Source organism: Drosophila erecta, unplaced genomic scaffold, assembly GCF_003286155.1.
Source record: "Drosophila erecta strain 14021-0224.00,06,07 unplaced genomic scaffold, DereRS2 tig00000298-arrow-arrow-pilon, whole genome shotgun sequence".
Taxonomy (NCBI): domain Eukaryota; kingdom Metazoa; phylum Arthropoda; class Insecta; order Diptera; family Drosophilidae; genus Drosophila; species Drosophila erecta.
Genome location: NW_020825219.1, coordinates 1,099,531 through 1,118,076, shown reverse-complemented (window position 1 = coordinate 1,118,076; position 18,546 = coordinate 1,099,531).

Sequence of the window (18,546 nt, the reverse complement as noted above, 5' to 3'; positions counted from 1 at the left end):
AAACATAAAATATTTGAACTATTTTTCTGTTTTGCATAACAAAAATAATAAAGTATTTCAATTAAATATTGCTTGCAAGTTATACTGAATCTGCTTTCTGAAAGTTCACCTTCATTACTCAAAGCCCATTTGCAGCTGGCCAGAAAAAGCACGAGTTAATAAGGTCCTTAATTGAGTTTCTGTTTTGTACACCGATGTATACACGTATTTTTATGCAAAAGCGAGTGCGATGCTTATGTGGCAAGGCTACGTTTGTTGTGGTCAAAACTATTAGGAATGTGACGGGAACTGAAACAAAAGTTTGGAATGTAATGAGATTGTAACAGCGCATTTTAACTGGATGCATGAGTGTGGGGCTTATCTAATATGTGCATCTGAAAATGAGATTGGAAGCAGGGCTAAACCCTTGCGTACCACCTAATTTTTCACAACAAGTTCTGCTCTCGTTAACCTTTTTTGGTGTATATATTCCCTGAATTCCATGTATTCCCCTCGTTAATCGAGCGTTTTATCTCTCCCAGAGATTTGTAAATTTGCGAAGCATTTTTTAATGTGCTTAATTTTATTTGGGATCCAACCACTCCCGACTTCGGTGTTCCACTGCTTCGGTTTGAACATGTGTTGCTGGCTAAATTTCATTGTTGTACCGTACATCACACAAGCGGCTTTATTGGTCAGCAGGGGTTAAAGTAGCCGAGTTAGTTTTGTCAGCTTTGGCATTAAACCCATGCTGTCCATCGTTCGCCTCATTTCCATCTGGCAGAGCTGCCGCGCCGCAGGTTATTTGTTGGGTTCAAAGTTCGGGTCTAGTTGGTCGTTCTGGGATCGGGGACAGAGATTGGGATTGGGATTGTGGGTCTGCGTCCGAGTCCGGGCCTGTGGGTCTCCCGATGGGCACTACCACCCCTACTTTTTAGCCTTTTCAACCATTTTTCGCTTATTTTGTGCTCTAATGGGGCATAAGTGTGATTTGGCAAGTGCTTAATGAGCTTTCCACTGCTCCCCCCAGTCGCTTGAATTATTTTATATCCACGCTGGGTTTTCAAACAAAAGGACTCGGTAGGACTCGAGCAGGGTGCCAATTATTCACGTACTCATATAGCAAATGTCCCTGAATGGATTGTGGTTATTTATAGTAGTGTGAAGAAGAATTGTATGCAAGTGTAGTATTAAACCGCGGAATACGAATAGATAATATAGAAAATAAACATAAACAAACTATTTGAGTAACGGAAAATGCGTATTTATATGCTTTTAGTCATTCAATATGCATGCATTATTATTGTTATTACCCATTTTTAATTGAATTCCCCAACTTGCTTTGATTTCAATTAAAGTTGGAACTAAAACACATAGTGCCCAAAACAACTTTCATGGAAAACTGCTTGATACTTTCCATCGAATTTCGGTCATCACTTTGAGCCAACTTATTGCGAACAGACTGAGCCACGACCCACTTGGTCGTGTTCGTCTCTACTTGGCCCAAAGTGATGCTGCGTGTTCAGAGGGCCAAAAGCAGCCCACAACCTATCACATCATTTTCTGAACTATGTAACTCGACTCGAGCCCAGACGCGACTTGAAATCGGGAATTGAGAATCGAGAATCGGTCCTTGGGCTCAGGACTTGGGCATGGCCTGTTACCAGAACAGCCGTTGTAGGTCAGTGGGAAAAGTGCTTCTAAGAGAGCAGAGGTTCGTCAAAGGGAGCACAGCCGAAACAGAGAGAATCAGATTCCCACAAATATGTCCCGAATCACTGGGAAATTGTCCTAAGGATGGAAAATACTGGGAAATGTAACGATGTGCCCAATGTGGGAGCAATAACAGCACAGGGCATTTAGCAGGACAGCGATTAAATTAAAGCTAAGTAAACATTCGCATCTTAGTTAATCCTCACTTAATAATTTAGAGATTGACAATTCTTGTTAGATAGTAACTATTGTAGGATTAGATGAATAAGCATACTTACTTCATGCTTAATTTTTCATTTTTGTAAGTGTTGCAATTAAATCTATCTTTATCAGTGATCTTATTTTCATTATCTCTATTTCCTGAAAAAATTATAATCAACTTCAAAGATTTTTTATAAATATTGTTGTACCTTCCATCTGGTCAATAGGAATACACATTTTTGAGTAATTTCTTCCCAGATTCAATGTCACTTGGCTAATTAAAGTACTCCTTTGCCAATCGGCAACAGAAATCTGGAACAACTTCCTTGAAAAATTCCAACTGATTTCAACGTCGGCATTCAGGCAATTGTGGTTTACGTCGTAACTCTATACCGTACACGCTAATATTTACACTAATTTGATTAAAAGCATTTTAATGGCTTCAAGACTCGGCAGCCTCGCAGGTAAATGCTCGCACATTCATTTTGTTTGTGCTGTCGGCAAAATCGCTCCGGAAGTTTAGCCTGCTGCAACGGAAGTACACTCACACTGAAGCCTCTTCTGATGCCCAACCTATTAAAATGGCCGCCCATTTATCGCATGTGTTTGAACGCCACAACTTTCCAATCCCCCGAAGTCGGAGAATCCCGAGCCGGTGGATACGCCATGGAATTTTTGGGGAACGATGCTTTACGGCAACCGGAATGGCTAAGATGGGAAAGCTAAACCCAAAAACTCAACTCCAAGGAATGTTCGCCCATCTTTTCTGGCTTCTAGCCGCCATCTTCTTCCCCATTCTACCCCATTTTTGTGTTTCTTCTGCCCGGTTTTTCCGCCATTTCAGCAGAAAACTCAACCAAACTCGCACAACCAAAAGGCTAAAAGTTCAAATGCAGCAGCAGCAGCTCTGCCATTTCACCTGACTGCAAGAAAGTTTTTCATTTGATTTTTCACTTCTACCATCCGCTGCTGGGTTTGAGTTTGAGGTGGAAAACATTTTTCTGCTATTTTGGGTTGCCTGCGGGCGCCCCCCTGTCATCCCTGTCCCCTTCTAGCGTATCGTTTTAGCCAAATGTTCGAACTGTTCGCATTGGATTACTTGCGGATTTGTCCATGTCGTTATTTCGACGGTCAGTTAAGCCCACTTCAGGTACCGCTCCGCTCCCATTTGGATCGTACTCATTACGGAATAGAAGCGGGATAAAACTCAAACTCCGGAACCCCAATGCGGGAGAGAGTCATACTTTATTTGTTTTTTCAGCTGAGCGCAGAAGTTCAGCCATCAACCAAAACTTCAACTGCAGCGCCAAGTCAAATTTCTGACCGGACCCCAGACCCAGTAAGTAGCGTCAAACTTTCAAAAGTGAGCGCCTTGGCACTTTTGCATATTTCCACCGAGGAATACGAAAGACGAACGGGTGGTACCTAAATGGTTGGTTACACACAGATCGTCTGTGGAGGAAAACACCAGGAAACATTTGATTAGCCAGAGCGAAAGACAAGTACGCTTTGGGAAAATACAGCAGTTGCTAGGAAGAACGTCGAATACTTTGAATAAATATACCATCCTATAAATATGTTACACTTTCAATAGAAGCGCTTTACGTGCGATAAGTATTATATTTCAAACTTAAAATAAATGCATTACTTCTATTATAATTTAAACTAGAAAAAAATGCATTACTAAAATAAAAAAATACAAAAATCATGCTAAGCCAACTACATTATTTAAATATTTTTAATATTTCTTCATTACTTTAAAAACTTTAAAATATATAAATAAAAATTTTTAAAATGTAACCTTTGCAATACTTTGAGGCTGACGCTTTTGAGATGCCGGACAATGGAAGAGCTCATTGATCGTTCATCGTTTATCAGAGGTCTGGTGCTGTCTTCGCTCGGCTGCATCTTTCTTTTAAACACTTACTTAAGTGGAAATTTATGTTGTTTTTCTACCCGTTCTTAGGAGCTGCCAGGATATTGGTGCGCAAATGTTGCATTTGATATGTGCCAGACAAGGGACCTAAGCCCAAAGTCCAAGTCCTGGCCATTTGTTGTTGCACCGCTGCACACCCACACCCACACCCACACTCACACCCACACCCACAGCCACACTGGGTGTGTGGCGCGAAGTGTTTGAAGACGGCTGCATTATGTTGGCGCTCCCGGAAAAACTCCAAAATTTTCCGCGCTGAGTCAGCGGGGACGCGCCAGGGGCTGCGGCCTATATCAGCGATGTTGTCCAGTGCACTTACCCGGTGAGGACATGATCTCCGGAGTTCCATGGACCGTCCGCCGGCTGAGACCTCCAGGGCCATGGGATAGGTCAGGGTGAGAGAATTATTCGGAGCTTTCTCTTCAGTTTTCTCTTTCGTCCCCTTTCTTTTTTTGTGCAACGCGAGATGCAATGTCACGCCAGCTGATCTAAGTCAGCTGTTTACCCAGTGTTGGAAAACGACAGCCGCAAGCGTTTCCAACCACAGGTGGCGCTGTGGTTTTCGGGACTTCTTATCGCTAACTGTCAACAGCTACTTGCTATGCAACTAGACAAACGATCTTGGCGCTGGTTGTAGCATACTGTCCTGGGCTGCTGATGAGAATCCTTGACGACAACTCATGGAATCACAGTGAAAATTGACCCAAAAGACTCGGGCTCGTAGTTATAGGTGTTAAAAGTCAAGGAGCAGACCCAATAGCCAACCCCACCGCGCACGCGGTACACCCAAAGCAGGGGCACTGGCGACCGAGTTGGAGCGGTATAACTCCCACCGGGGAAGAACCCTTTCCCACTTCTCACCATCTCACTGAAATCCACGGAGCGTCTGACCCATAATGAAAGCGATGATCCCCCAAAATGAAGGCCCTTCAGGGGACGCCAGCAGGGAGCTGGTAATGGAGTATGAACCAGGCAACGCACCTACGAATGCCTTGCCGGGATGCCCCAAGTGCGGGGGTAGTAAAGCGAAAGCCGTGGATAAACTACAACAAACAAACCCCAGCCCAAAAAGAGACAGCTTCGCACAAACGGACGTTCCCTACCCGTCGAAGCAGCACTCAAGAAGCCCAGGGGCAGCTCAAGTACCACAGAGGGTGAAGCCGAGGGAGAAGGGAGCCAGCCTTCCAAAGCGGCAGGCGAAGATAGCGGAGAAAGAAACGGCACAGCAAGCTGAAACTCAGAGTCGTGGAAAGCTAGACGCATGGACGAAGGTGGAGGCGAGGAAGAAAGCACGCTTGACGCGGAGACCCGACGCGGTGATTGTGGAAGCAAAAGGCAAGACCTACAGCGAGGTCTTGGCTTTGGTTACGAGGCGAAGTGACGGTCAACTGCAGGAGCTTGAAAAGAGTGTCCACAAGGTCCGCTGCACAGCGAGCGGCAGCTTATTGCTCGAGCTGAACAGGGATGGCGACAGAAAAGCAACGCTGATGAAGAGCGATCAAGAAGCAGTGTTGGACGGAGTTGCGACTGTGCGAGCGCTGTCAAAGGACTCGAGAATGCAGTTCCTATCGGTTAGCGACTTGGACCCACTAGTCGCTGCAGAGGACCTTTCAAAGGCGTTGGCGGATCAGTTTAATATTGACCCAAGCTCAATAAAGCTGAGAAGCCTTCGACCCTCCTTCAGGGATACCCAAACGGCAACAATAGGCCTGCCGTGTAGGGAGGCGCAAGCGGTCCTGGCCAAGGGAAAGCTGAAGGTGGGATGGACAGTCTGCAGAGTCAAGGAGAGCGAGGCTAGACCTAGGAGCTTCAAGTGCCTGGAGTTCGGCCACATTGCAGTGCGATGCAAGAGCCCTGCAAATCGCAGCGACTGCTGTCTCAAGTGCGGACAAACCGGATACAAGATAGCCAGCTGCACACAAGAGGCCAAATGCTTCCTATGCACCAGTGCCAGGAAAGCCGACGCAAAGCACATTGCGGGTAGCAGAAGATGCCCTATGAGTACCAAGCCACTGAGAAAGTGAAGATTATCCAAATTAATCTCAACCATTGCGAAGCTGCGCACCACCTGCTAAGCCAAACCATGCGCGAAACTCAAGCCGACGTTGCTCTTATTAGCGAGCCATATATAAGAACCCCGGGGATGGACTACATACTCGACGAGACAAGGAGCGCCGCGATCCTGACCAACGGGGTAAGCCGACCAAGGAACCTGCGCATCGGCTCATTCTATGTCCGGGGGGTGGTTGGTGACCTGTGCCTGTACAGCTTTTACCTACCACCACGCCTAACCCTTCAGGAGTTTTCAGCAATCCTAGAGGATCTGGCTAACGACGCAAGAGGAGAGCGGAACGTGGTCATCGCGGGGGACTTTAACGCCTGGGCGGAAGAATGGGGCTCAGTCCACACGAACGCAAGAGGACGAACCCTCCAGGAAGCGTTCGCGTCGCTGGAAGTTGCTCTCTTAAATACAGGATCGGAGCACACCTTCAGCAGAGCTGGAGCCGGGTCGGTAGTGGACCTCACTTTTTGCAGTAGCTCGCTATTCCAGCGCGCACAATGGTCCCTCAGCGACGTATACACGGCCAGTGACCACAAAGCGATAATCTGTGACCTTACCAGCAGAAGACGCACCGCAGCCCCACCAACGCAAAGGCACTTCAACCCAAGGACGCTCCAGCGGGACACGTTCCTGAGGGAACTTGGGAATCCTGACATCGGCGGGAACGCAGTGGACAGCGTAGAGTGTCTCATTCGAGCAGTTGAGACGGCATGTAGAGCCAGTATGAAGGTGTCGAGGAGCCATCACCGTCATCGGGAGCCAGTCTATTGGTGGACAGAGGAGATCGCAGAGGCACGCAGAAATTGCCTACGGGCAAGACGGCGTCAGCAAAGGGAGCAGGGCCTCCCCAACAACGAGTTCCGGAGGCAAGAATACGCGGTAAACCGTCGGATCCTGAAGAGACTCATCAAGCAGTCAAAAAGGAGATGCTTCCTGGATCTATGCGATTCAGCCGAGCAGGACCCATGGGGATCAGCGTATAAAATAGTAATAAAAAAGCTAAGTCAAGCGAAACCCCTGAAAGCCGGAGACGCCGCCCACATGACGGCGATCGTGGAACACCTGTTCCCAGTAGTGCCCTTGGCTCCGCAAGCTGTAGACGCGGCTCCTGCGGACGCATCGGCACTGATATTCACATCGGATGAAATTCGCAAGGTAGCCAGGGATATGCCATCGGGAAAAGCACCAGGACCAGATGGAATCCCGGACATCGCCATCAAGCTAGGAATGAACGAGCCCCCGGAAGCATTCGCAAAGGTTTTCAACCAGTGCCTCACGGAAGGCCTTTTCCCAAAGCGCTGGAAAAGACAGAAGCTGGTACTTCTTCCAAAACCGAACAAGCCTCCCGAGAGTCCATCGTCATACAGGCCGATATGCCTGATTGACCTCTTCGGCAAAGCTTTCGAGCGATGCCTTAGCAGTAGACTGCAGGTAGCCATCTCCGCTGCAGGGGACCTTTCGCCAATGCAGTTTGGCTTCAGGAAGGCGAGATCTACCGTGGACGCGATCGCTACAGTGAAGGAGATCGCCTCGAAGGCAGTGCAAGGGACTAGGTGGCAAGGAGGCTCCAAGGAGTACTGTCTAGTGGTGACACTAGACATCCGTAATGCATTCAATTCGGCAAGATGGGACGTCACCATAGGAGCCTTACGGAACCTAGGCGTACCTGATGCATTAGTGGGCATTCTTAAGTCATACTTCAGCGACCGAGTACTAGTCTACGACACAGAAGGGGGCACACTGGAGCACAGGGTAACCTGCGGAGTCCCACAAGGCTCAGTACTTGGGCCACTGCTGTGGAATGCAATGTACGATGGGGTGCTGAGATTACCACTACCAGGAAGAACCAAGGTGATCGGCTTCGCCGACGATATTGCCATAGTAGTTGTGGCAAAAACAGTTCGGGAAGCCGAGGGCCTTGGTAATGCATCTATCTGCACCATAGTGGAGTGGCTCACATCGGTCGGGCTAGATATCGCAGACCACAAAACGGAGGCCGTGCTGATATCCAGCCGCAAGCAGGTCGAGACAGCCACCATCCAAGTCGGTGGCGCCACCATCGCGTCGGTAAGGGCAATCAGGTACCTTGGAATTATGCTAGACACCAGGTTGTCGTTTAAAGAACACCTGGCGGAGACAAATCGGAAGACGGCGAGCGTCGCTAGGGCCCTAGCACGAATAATGCTCAACTGTAGGGACCCTAGGCCGGGACGCAGGCTTCTGCTACAGTCTGTCTGTAGAGCGACAGCACTTTACGCAGCCCCCATATGGGCCGAAGCTACCAACAGGCAGTCTTACATCAGGGGTCTGGAAGCGACGCACAGACTGTGTGCCCTGAGAGTGTGCTCCGGTTTCTGGACAATATCGGATGACGCAGCCCAGGTCATAGCTGGGACCACCATCGGTGGACCCACAGGATTATCCCGGATGTGACCAGATGGACCCTAAGACGTCATGGCGAGGTTAACTTCTGGCTGACCCAGATCCTAAGCGGTCATGGGTGTTTTAGAAGCTACCTAACCAGGTTCGGCCACGATGATGACCGCAACTGCCCAGAATGCGGCGCCGAGGAAACTGCCGAGCACATTATTTTTAATTGCCGGAGATTCGACCGCGACCGGGAAGGCTTAATGGGGAATATAATGGAGCCGTCGACCCTAGGGGAGCGCATGATCTCGGACCAGTGCTTCTGGGACCAGTTCAGCAATTTCGCTGCGGACTCGATGAAGCGGTTGCGTGCAGCTGAGAGGGAAAGAGCCAGAATACGTCCACCGGAGTAACACAGAGCGCACCCTGGCCCTGCGAAGCATAGCCTAGCGGTAGTACCGCAGGGACTCCAGGATCTATCTTGTTCCTTCTACTCCAAACAACCCGAACCCTCAAGAACCAGCATGAAAAACTGTGGCCACAACTTTTTCCACTGCATTCTGAGAAGAGAACCTATTAAGAAATAAAGGAGCCAAAAAAGTTTGCAAATCGAATAACTTAAAGTCAAATACCACGAATAATAATTAATGCAAATCTTTTTAAATTATTTATATTAACTTTGAACAGTTGATCGGCTTGAAGAGTTAATAAACTTCCGGATGAAAAACACAATTACATTTAACGCCACACGGCATTCCACTTCAGAGATCTATCGTCGGGTACTTAAAAAAACAAAAACAAAACACGATCTCAACTCATTGAATAAAAACCTGAAAAAAATCGTCAGTAAGCTGACAGTCATCAGACAATGCCCCAAAAAGTTACCCTCTTCGGCGGAAGAAATAGCAACAGAAACAAAAACATAGTCATCAGCAGCGGCTGGGAAACTGCTAAAAACGAATCGCGAAACAAAAAGCAAACATCCGAAAAAAATCACAAAACTTCACACAAAAAGCACTCAAAATATTGTTGATTATGCCAGGCCAGACACATGCATACTCACAAAAACAGTGCGTGGTCTTCCGATTTTGAAATTCAATTTAATCGATACTGTTTTAAAAAATTGAAAAATCTTATAAAATAAAATCTTCTACAAAATTTTAAAGTAAATTAGTACAAATTATTTTGATATAGCTAAATGGAATGTAAAGTAAAACCCCAAATAGTGGAAATGCCCCAAATAGTTTAAATACTGTAATCCAATCCATATAAAAATTAATTTTTTTTTTTTTTTTTTTTTGTGAGCCATGGCTTTGACTTGGTGTTGGAAGAGTTTAGAAGGAGTTTGGTGATTCGGAACCGACCTGATAGACGCAGAAGAACAACAGCAAAACGCTCGCAATGAACGTCGTCATATGGCTCTATTCCCGTCCTTTTTGCCGGATGCCCCTGCAACCATAAAAACAAAACTGAAAAGCACGGCCGTAATGTTTTTTCGACGCCCGCTCACTCGATTCGCTGCTTTATTCACTTGTTTTTTAGTGTCTTCGATGTTTAGTTTTGGGTCATTGCGCATTGGTATTGTTTTGCCAGGGAACGGGGAATCGGCTGGAAAACTTTGCCTCTATGCGAAATCTGTTTGCATTTCATTTTTTTTTTCACCTCTTCCTTTTTTGAAGAGGGTACTCTTCCGAGGTAGTGCAAAGTCCGAGCGCGTAAGAGGAATGAATGGATAATAAGAAATCAATACGTCAAAATAATATTTACGAAAGAATTGTACAAAAGAATTTCACTTAACACAATAAAGTGAGAATTACTTGGACTCAACTTATATTAATAACGCCCCTTTGCAATTGCTTTAGTGCATCAAGAATTTGCCTATTCCAATCTAAGCATGTCCTTTGGGCACTTTTCCAAAAAACAGTAATTGCTGCCATCATGTTTTGTAATGTGTGTGGATTGCGTGTTTGCTAGTGTGAGTGTGAGTGTGAGTTAGTGTGTGTGTGGTGCTCCTTGAATTGCATTTTGCAGAATAGCCTTAATGGCTGTTGACTCTACTCCGCTGCTGTCACCTCCAAACGCCAACCTTAAGGCTAATTCCTTATCGACCCCACCCATACCTGAAATAAAGTCACTAATCGGCGAACAAACTTGATAAGCTTAAAACTATATTTTAAGCCTTTTGTTCGGGCGGACTCTTTAATTACTGCAGAAGTTAAGAAAGCTTTTTAGAGTTTCGGACCCGTCAACTTAATTAAAATGCCAACTTGGCTTTTAATGACTTTGTCTTTTAATTTCATTAAGCTCACCCAAAATGTCAGCTCCCTGCCTTCATGGCCAAAATTTCATCAAATGCATTTACCTGAAAGTTTTGCCAGCGAAACTTTATTTGACCACTTTTTAGGTACATTTTCGAATCACAATTATGTTATTAGAATTAAATACTAATAATGAGAAATAACTTATAATTAAATTAGCGATCCTTCTCTGTATCTTAAGTTTTAAACTTTTAAACAATGAACTAAAGTTAGCAAACGAAAACACATTTTAGCACATGTTGCCACTTTAACTGGGCCTTTTTAAATTATGCTTTGAAAACCCTAATTTTGAAATTCTTGTGGCACTCAATCACTTATTTTGCCCAGGTAAACAAACCCCTTGAAAAGCGAGGTTTTACATACCCAAAACCGGGGTTGCAGAGACCAAACACAGAGGCTGATTGCTTAATAATTTTGGTGATGATGTGAATTTACTTTTATCCCCCATTTGGGAGAAGGCCAACCACCAAAAACTCCAGCACCAAGTTGGTTCCCAAATGACTCTTTTTGGTTCCGAATACGGGTACGGGTATACCCATATTCATTGGCTTTCGGATCCAAATCAGCTAGAGACCTAAATTTATTTTCTTACGTGTTGAATTAGCTTTTTCTGTTACCGGTTTTGGGGTTGAATTTTTAGACCCCAGTGCCATTTTTCTTACGTGTTTTTTTCTTTTTTTGTGTGGCATTTGCTCATGGCACAGGGCACAGGAAAACACATAAATTTGCAGTCACGTAACGTATTGTTTATTATTTAATTACCATAAACCAAATGCAGCAATAGCCAGCCGGCTCACTAACAAATTGATTGTTTATTGCGAGCACACATTAGCAGGGGCAATCAAATTCGCAGTTATTGTATTTCGCCATGGTCACACGCTGCGTATACGCAATGTAGCTTGGCATTCCAAAGGTACCACAAATAATCCTCAAGCAGTATGTGACTATAGCTATGAGCCAGGACTCCAGGTCAAGGCGAATTATGAAAGGGGGTGGCATCCCGGGCGGTGATGACCTGGGAAAGCAGGAATAGCGTAGCTCTGACAACTGCGGCAACGGTAATTGCCAGTGTCCACTGTCCAATGTCCAGCAACACAATCCTGTCGTCCATTTGGAACGCGTTGCCTTTCTCCTATATTTATGTTCCTTTCATGGGTGGCACTAGGTGTGGACTACATTACTCCGAACATAATTTTAATGTGCGTAGTAAGCGGTGGCTGCGCAGACAACTAATCAACAAACATTAAACTAAAAAACACTTTTGTGTTGTTTACTAGATATTTTATGTTTCGCTTATTATGTTAATATGATTACAAAATATTCAAAAGACTCAAAAACCATTGCGAGCACAAAAGGCGGCCAGATCAAAGTACTTTTTACTTAGTAGTTGTTATTTATGCATTTGGAGGCCCAGTTGGAGCCAAAACTCCCCCTCTTGTTTCGATTTATGCCCTCTGACCGGGGCTGCGAAAATGGTTCATAAATTCTTGGTTGTGCGCCGAAAAGTATGCAACTGGTTTCAATATTTCGCATGCTTGTATTATCAGTGGCAATCATTTATACCTTTCAGTTGTCTTCCTTTGCGAGTGTTTTTGCCCATTTCACTTGTGCTCGGGTCGTGGGACTGTTTTATCGGCGTTTGTTTTACTTCCGACGGCGGAACCAGAAACGGAAATTTCTCATTTCAGTACATTTCCGCATCTCGCGCTCTCGCGCACAAACGCACGCACACATACTCGCATGTAATTACACTGCGAGAAATCGCTACATATGCAGATCACATGCATAACAAGCTGTGGTGGACGGGATTCCCCCTCAAATGGAAAACAAACAAGGGCATTGTTTTGCAAAGGGGCGCAGGCGAAAACATTCATTCTATAACAAATATGCGAGTATAGCAACGATAAATGGATACAACGGCAGCAAGAACGAGAACAAGAACAAAACAGCAACCAAAGGAAATCGCCAGCAAAATGTTTTAAAAACTGCCAAAGGCATAATTTTCCCTTTCATGTCCTTCTCTTTGTCTTTTGCTTAGGAATTCCACCCAGCACTCTGACTTGATATAGCAAAGGGCTCTGGGTTATAACGGCTTGGAGGAATGGATTGTGTTCTAGGTTGACGCTAGTTGACATCGGTTTTGCATTTTCCATCCCTTTTATTGTAATTCCTTCTTTGTTGTTTAGTTAAGTCATGATTTTACCGTGATTTGTATTTCTTGCGTCTTAAATGAATGTGAAGCAGGCAAACAAAATATACTGTCCAAGGATATTTTAATAAACATATGCGGCTTTGTGGCTAACATTTTAATATAAAATACTGCAAAATATGCTTGTCGCTATGAAAATCACCTTATTAATAAGTTTCCAAAGACAATTCAACATTAACCAATGCAGTCCGGTTCTTTGTTAACACAGTGCCAAATTCCTGACAAAGATCCCATATTCTCACAGCTTTATAGCTAGGGTAGCGGAAAAAAGGTCACTAGAATTGACGACCAATCCATTCGCAATTCACCTTCGCGACTCCTCTTATTTAGCCAACTGAACTTCCACTTGATTGAGTTTTTGTGAGGAACAAATTCAATTTGCATATTTTGACAGCGAAATCGACTGAAGAGCAAAAAATGTTGGCCCAAATGAGAAATGAGAAGGCCTGACGCTAATTACAAGAATGTATTGAAATTAAGAGTGGCGACTTAAGCAGTGCGGGAAAATGAAATTATTGCGGGGTTAGGCTTTTGGAAATCGGCTTTTCCTTGAATCGCGCTTTGCAGGACGGCCAAGCGACCAAAATGGTAATTTCTATTTAAAACTTTAGGAACAATTTTTGTTGAAAAGAATTTTTTCTTTCACTTTTTGGTTCATTTTTGTTTGAAGCCACCGTTGTAATGAAAGTGCTGGCGAACAAAAAGTTTTCGATTTCAGTGCTTTTACAAATTGGCATTAATTAATTTTCAATGTTTTTTTGTGTGGCACATGAGACTTTTTTTCACGAAATTGCATTTCATTTTTAATGAAAAATGAAATCATTTTTAATGAAGCAATTAGTTCGCGAAAAAGGAAAGGCGCTTTATAATCGTGTCCCAGCTCGCTTAAATTCTATAAAATCCACTCTGACATTAAAAACTCCAACAAAAAATTGGATACTCTCATTACGACTTTAAACTAAAACTAAGCTTAGCCCTTTGTTAATCCGCCTGAGCTATGTATTTTTTTTATCAAATTTCATATTTTAGATGTAAATTATTATGACGTCCAAAATATTATCTTTCATTTCACTGGAACCCTTCTCTTCAACTCGCCGAGTCATATAATTAATTCCTTTTCATTATATTTTTGAATAAAAATTTCGCTGCTGTGTTCATTCATACTTATTTCATATCTTCTGTCGCCGGCCTTGTGCCTAATATGAATTTTATGCAAAAGCGCTTTAGGGCGGCTTTGGTCATAATGCTTACTAGGTTGGGTTACTCTTTTTTTACCTCGTCGTGAGGCGTTAGAAAATTTAATGTGGTTATTATGGTACGCGAAACTGTAAAAAGAAATACGTGGAAAATATGAAAGAAACGCCAAAAAAATGTAACATAATTTTATTCTTAATTAAAATGTTTCCAGCACCATGGAAGTAAATAAAGTCACATAATTATTGAATAATAGATCAAACCCAGTTTGAACTCAAATGTGTTTACATTAAATTAAAGAAAAATAAGAAAGAACGATATTACTCTGCTCTTGGAAGTGCGAACTAAAAAAAAATTTTTTTTATAGCATTCGATAGAAATTTATAAAACTAATAAAATAATGAAAAAATCGTAACTTTCTATCTTTTATAGTTTGTGAAAAATCCTAATAATACTATGCCCCAACCTTTCTTAACCATCAAGGCAAACATTAGGAGATATTTCTAAACTAAAACAAAACTTCATTCTTTTAAGTTGTATCCAACATAAGTTGGGCAAATATAGAAACATTTCAATATATATATTTATATATATAGAAAAGTGTCCAGAAAAGTCGTGTGTAGAAAAGTTGCTTTTTTCACCGAACTCCAGGAAAGACTGAGAAGATGGAAATAAACTTGAGTTTGCCGAGTGGTTTTTGTTTTTCCTACACGCCTTGCAGTTCGATGTGGTCAAGTCTTGCGCACTAAGCGAAACTAATGTCGAAGTGGCGAAGCGCGAAAAGAGTTCCTCCTTTTCACACCAATGGTGCCCGGAAAAATGTTGGAAAACTAAGAAAAATGAGACGATAATGGTAGCGATATTACTCCAAAAGCAAAGTGCTCTTCACTCCGCATAAAGAAGTTGGTTTTATTGCGCAAACTTCGACAAGACAACCAGCGTAACTGAATTCGCTAATCATTGAAATTTAGTTTGCTAATAGATAAAGCTAAGTGTCAGTATTTTAATTTACGTAATATAAATTATATTTAATATTTATATGAAATAAGCAAGGTACCCAACTTTAAGAGCCGGTATATGGTACATTTTTTTCAAATTCTTATCCTAACCATACATACAGTTATATAGAAAGAGATACAAGGCCGAGAAAGGTGTGGCCAAAAAATAAAGCCACATACTTGGGGACCATAAATTTGCGACGCCAAAAGTCGAAAACATACCAATTTCACCATATTTTTTGTTACCTTTATTCTTTCTTTTGAATATTTCCAGAAAATGCACAATAGACAAATCAATTAATTAGACAAATCAACTTTATTGATTTTTATTATTAATGTTGTAGGGTGAACAATTTTAAAAAATGTTACCTGTCATTATCGGGGGTCTCCTGCTTTCTAAGTGGCATCCCATTTCCATTGAAATGAAACACACGAAAGTTCCTTTCAATTATTCTTTCACTTTCGAAGCTAATAATATAAACTTAAGGATAAGCCCTGTCAGTATGAGCAGAGGAAACTGTGTGAAGCAGGCCCAAGTGTCATCAAAATTGCGCCTGAGTAACAACAAAGAGAAGAGCTCACACACGCCTATAACATTTAAGAGGATGTACTGCCGATTCTCAAGACTTATTTTTCAGAAAAAAAAAAAAAATAAATAAGAAGGCCGCTCAGCTGAATTTAAGCGCTTTTCAAATACGCCTTCGAGTACCCCCAAACCGTTAGTCCAAGTCCCCACTTAACGCATTTATGTTGAAAACGTGATATAATAAAGAGAAAAACAGGCGAAAAGACGAGAAATTGTGAGGCGAAACCCTAAATCCTTCAAAAGCGGACTTACTTATTCTCGCGACTATCAATATCAGCGATTCTCGCTAACCCTTTGCGCAAATATTACTCATACACTGGACTACGCAGTGGCGCATTAGGCGCGCATTTTCGAGTGCCTTTTCAGGGATAAACGTAAATTTTATTAGTTTTTTTATGCCACCCCTACCCATTTTCACTCAGCTGCCGCTCCTTCTTTGCATTAGTTAAAATTAGTCAGGCAACGGCGCTAGCAACACAACTCAAAGGATATTTGATCAGACCATGTACTCCATACAAGTAGACCATGAAAATGTTATATCAGTTAAATAACAAAACTATTAACGGATCTAAATAACCCAAACATAAGTGAATGCAATACGATACAACCCAAAGTCAATGCCACCAAAGAAGTGTCGCAACTTTGTGACACAATTTAATTTCAATAACCCAACATCCGCCGACTTAACATCCACCCGCAACATCAGCGGCTTCAAATTGCTAACGCTGCAATTCGATGCCTAAATCTTATTGGTCAGCGCAGCCCTGTTGAACCTCTGTCGAACCTCTGCCAGCAGCGCGGCCCAAAGTCACAGCTAACGTAGGGACAGCCTAACAATTGTAAAATTAGTCTAAAATCGAACCTTGAATAAAGAACCACTACTGTGGAGTTTAAATAAACCAAATTTTAGTATTTGAAACATTAACTGGCGCCCGACCGGGACCAGTGGAAATGGATACAGTCTCATTAAGTTAAGACTTGAGGATTAATTTCCCATCCCAACTCACTGGCCCGCTGTTACCAGAGGACTCATCCCTTAAGACGGATCTGGTGCAGCAAAACCCCATCGGTGGATCGCAAGTCTTGTCAGGTCAGCCCGCAGGACAACCTCTATTGGAGTGATCGCAGGATCCCAAGTAGCAACAGCAAACAGGAACAGATCCGGATCAATGGGAGGAGTGACCACATCAATCTCAATAATGTAAGCTAGTGAATAAGTGCAAAATTAAACTTACCTAATACGAAAGAAAGAAAAGTGAAAACACAATTAAAATTCAATAAGCTAAAAGAAAAGTTTTAAAATAACAAAATTATTAACTAAGTGAAACAAAATTTAAATAATAAATTAAGTAATAGTGAAGTGAAAAATATTTAACGAAATTGCAATTATTCAAAGTGTGCTTTAATAAATTACATCAAACTGCGTAAAGCGATAATTAAAACCACACTGCATTGCACCAAATAAAAAGTGCATTTATTAGTGCAGTATAAATTAAACCCAATCTTGCGATTCCGAAATCAAAGGACCCTCCAAGGTAGAAGGGTAAAACCAGCCACTGGTTTTCACACAATCTAAAACAAACCCAATAAATTAAATCTAAATAATACTGAATAAAATCACACATGCAATTTCTTTAAATACGATTCACACACGAAATATTCATACAAAAATAATTGCTTGCACCAACCAAATAGGACAACCAAAATTATTTAATAAGCATTAATTACAATTTCTATTTCGATAAGTGATAAGTTTTATATAATTTTCAACTCTTCAAGACCAATTATTTTATTCGACACTTGCCCATACAAAGTTTAGTACAAATTTTATAATCTACAGAGTAAAATTTTAAAATAAGTTATCTTTTCAAATCAATGTCAAACCCGAATAATCTTATTAGACCCGCAATATTTGATACAGTAGAAACTAGCAGAAGGCAAGTAGCTTTCCAACAGCACAGAGACATGGCACAAAACAACGACGTAGCACAAACTATTAGGCAGATTATAACAGAACAATTGCCTGTTCTGTTACAGCAAGCCCAAACAAACTCATTCGACTTCACTAACGCAGAAAATCAGAGTATCAACCCCGAACACCAAAGAAATTTGGATGACTTAGATAAGGTTCCAGACATAGTAAAGGGACTACGGTAATTTTCAGGCAATCCAGCAGAGTTCGGCTCCTGGAAAAAGGGTGTAGATAGGATTCTAGGAACATACGGGCACATTAAAGGCACATCTAAATATTTTGGCATATTGCACACAATTCGCAATAAAATCACTGGCAATGCCGATATTGCTTTGGAAGCTTACAGCGTTCCCCTTAACTGGACTGCAATATCTAAATGCCTTACCCTACATTTCGCTGATAAAAGAGATTTGAGTACTTTAGAGTATCAGATGACTACAATAATACAAGGTCCCAATCAATCTGTAGAAGACTTCCACCAAAATGTCTATAAACACCTATCTCTGATATTGAATAGAATTAGTTGCATGGACTTAAACATTGAGTCACAGCAACTAATGACCAAATTATATAGGGACAAAGCTTTGGACACTTTTATTAGAGGACTACGGGGAGACTTGTCACGATTATTGAGTATGAAAGAACCCACCGATTTACCCACAGCCTTACTTCTCTGCTTGAAATTAGAAAATCAAGCTTTCAGGTCCAACCATGCCAACAATAGAGCGCAATCAACTAACTTCCGGCAGGCATCTCAGCCTCCACTAAGACCTCCACCAATTCAGAGGCAGCTCCCAATTCTTAGCAACCCGAACTTTCAAGCCAGGCCATTTTCACAACCAAGCATGGCTCCACAACCAGCCCCGCTCATCTTTCCTCGCCAAAACAAAATTAATTTTGGACAGTACTACCCAAAACCAATCTTACCAAACGTAGGACCGATTCCCATTGCAGCTCGAACTCAATACATGCCAACACCTCGACCATTTGCAGCTAAGCCACAACCACGGC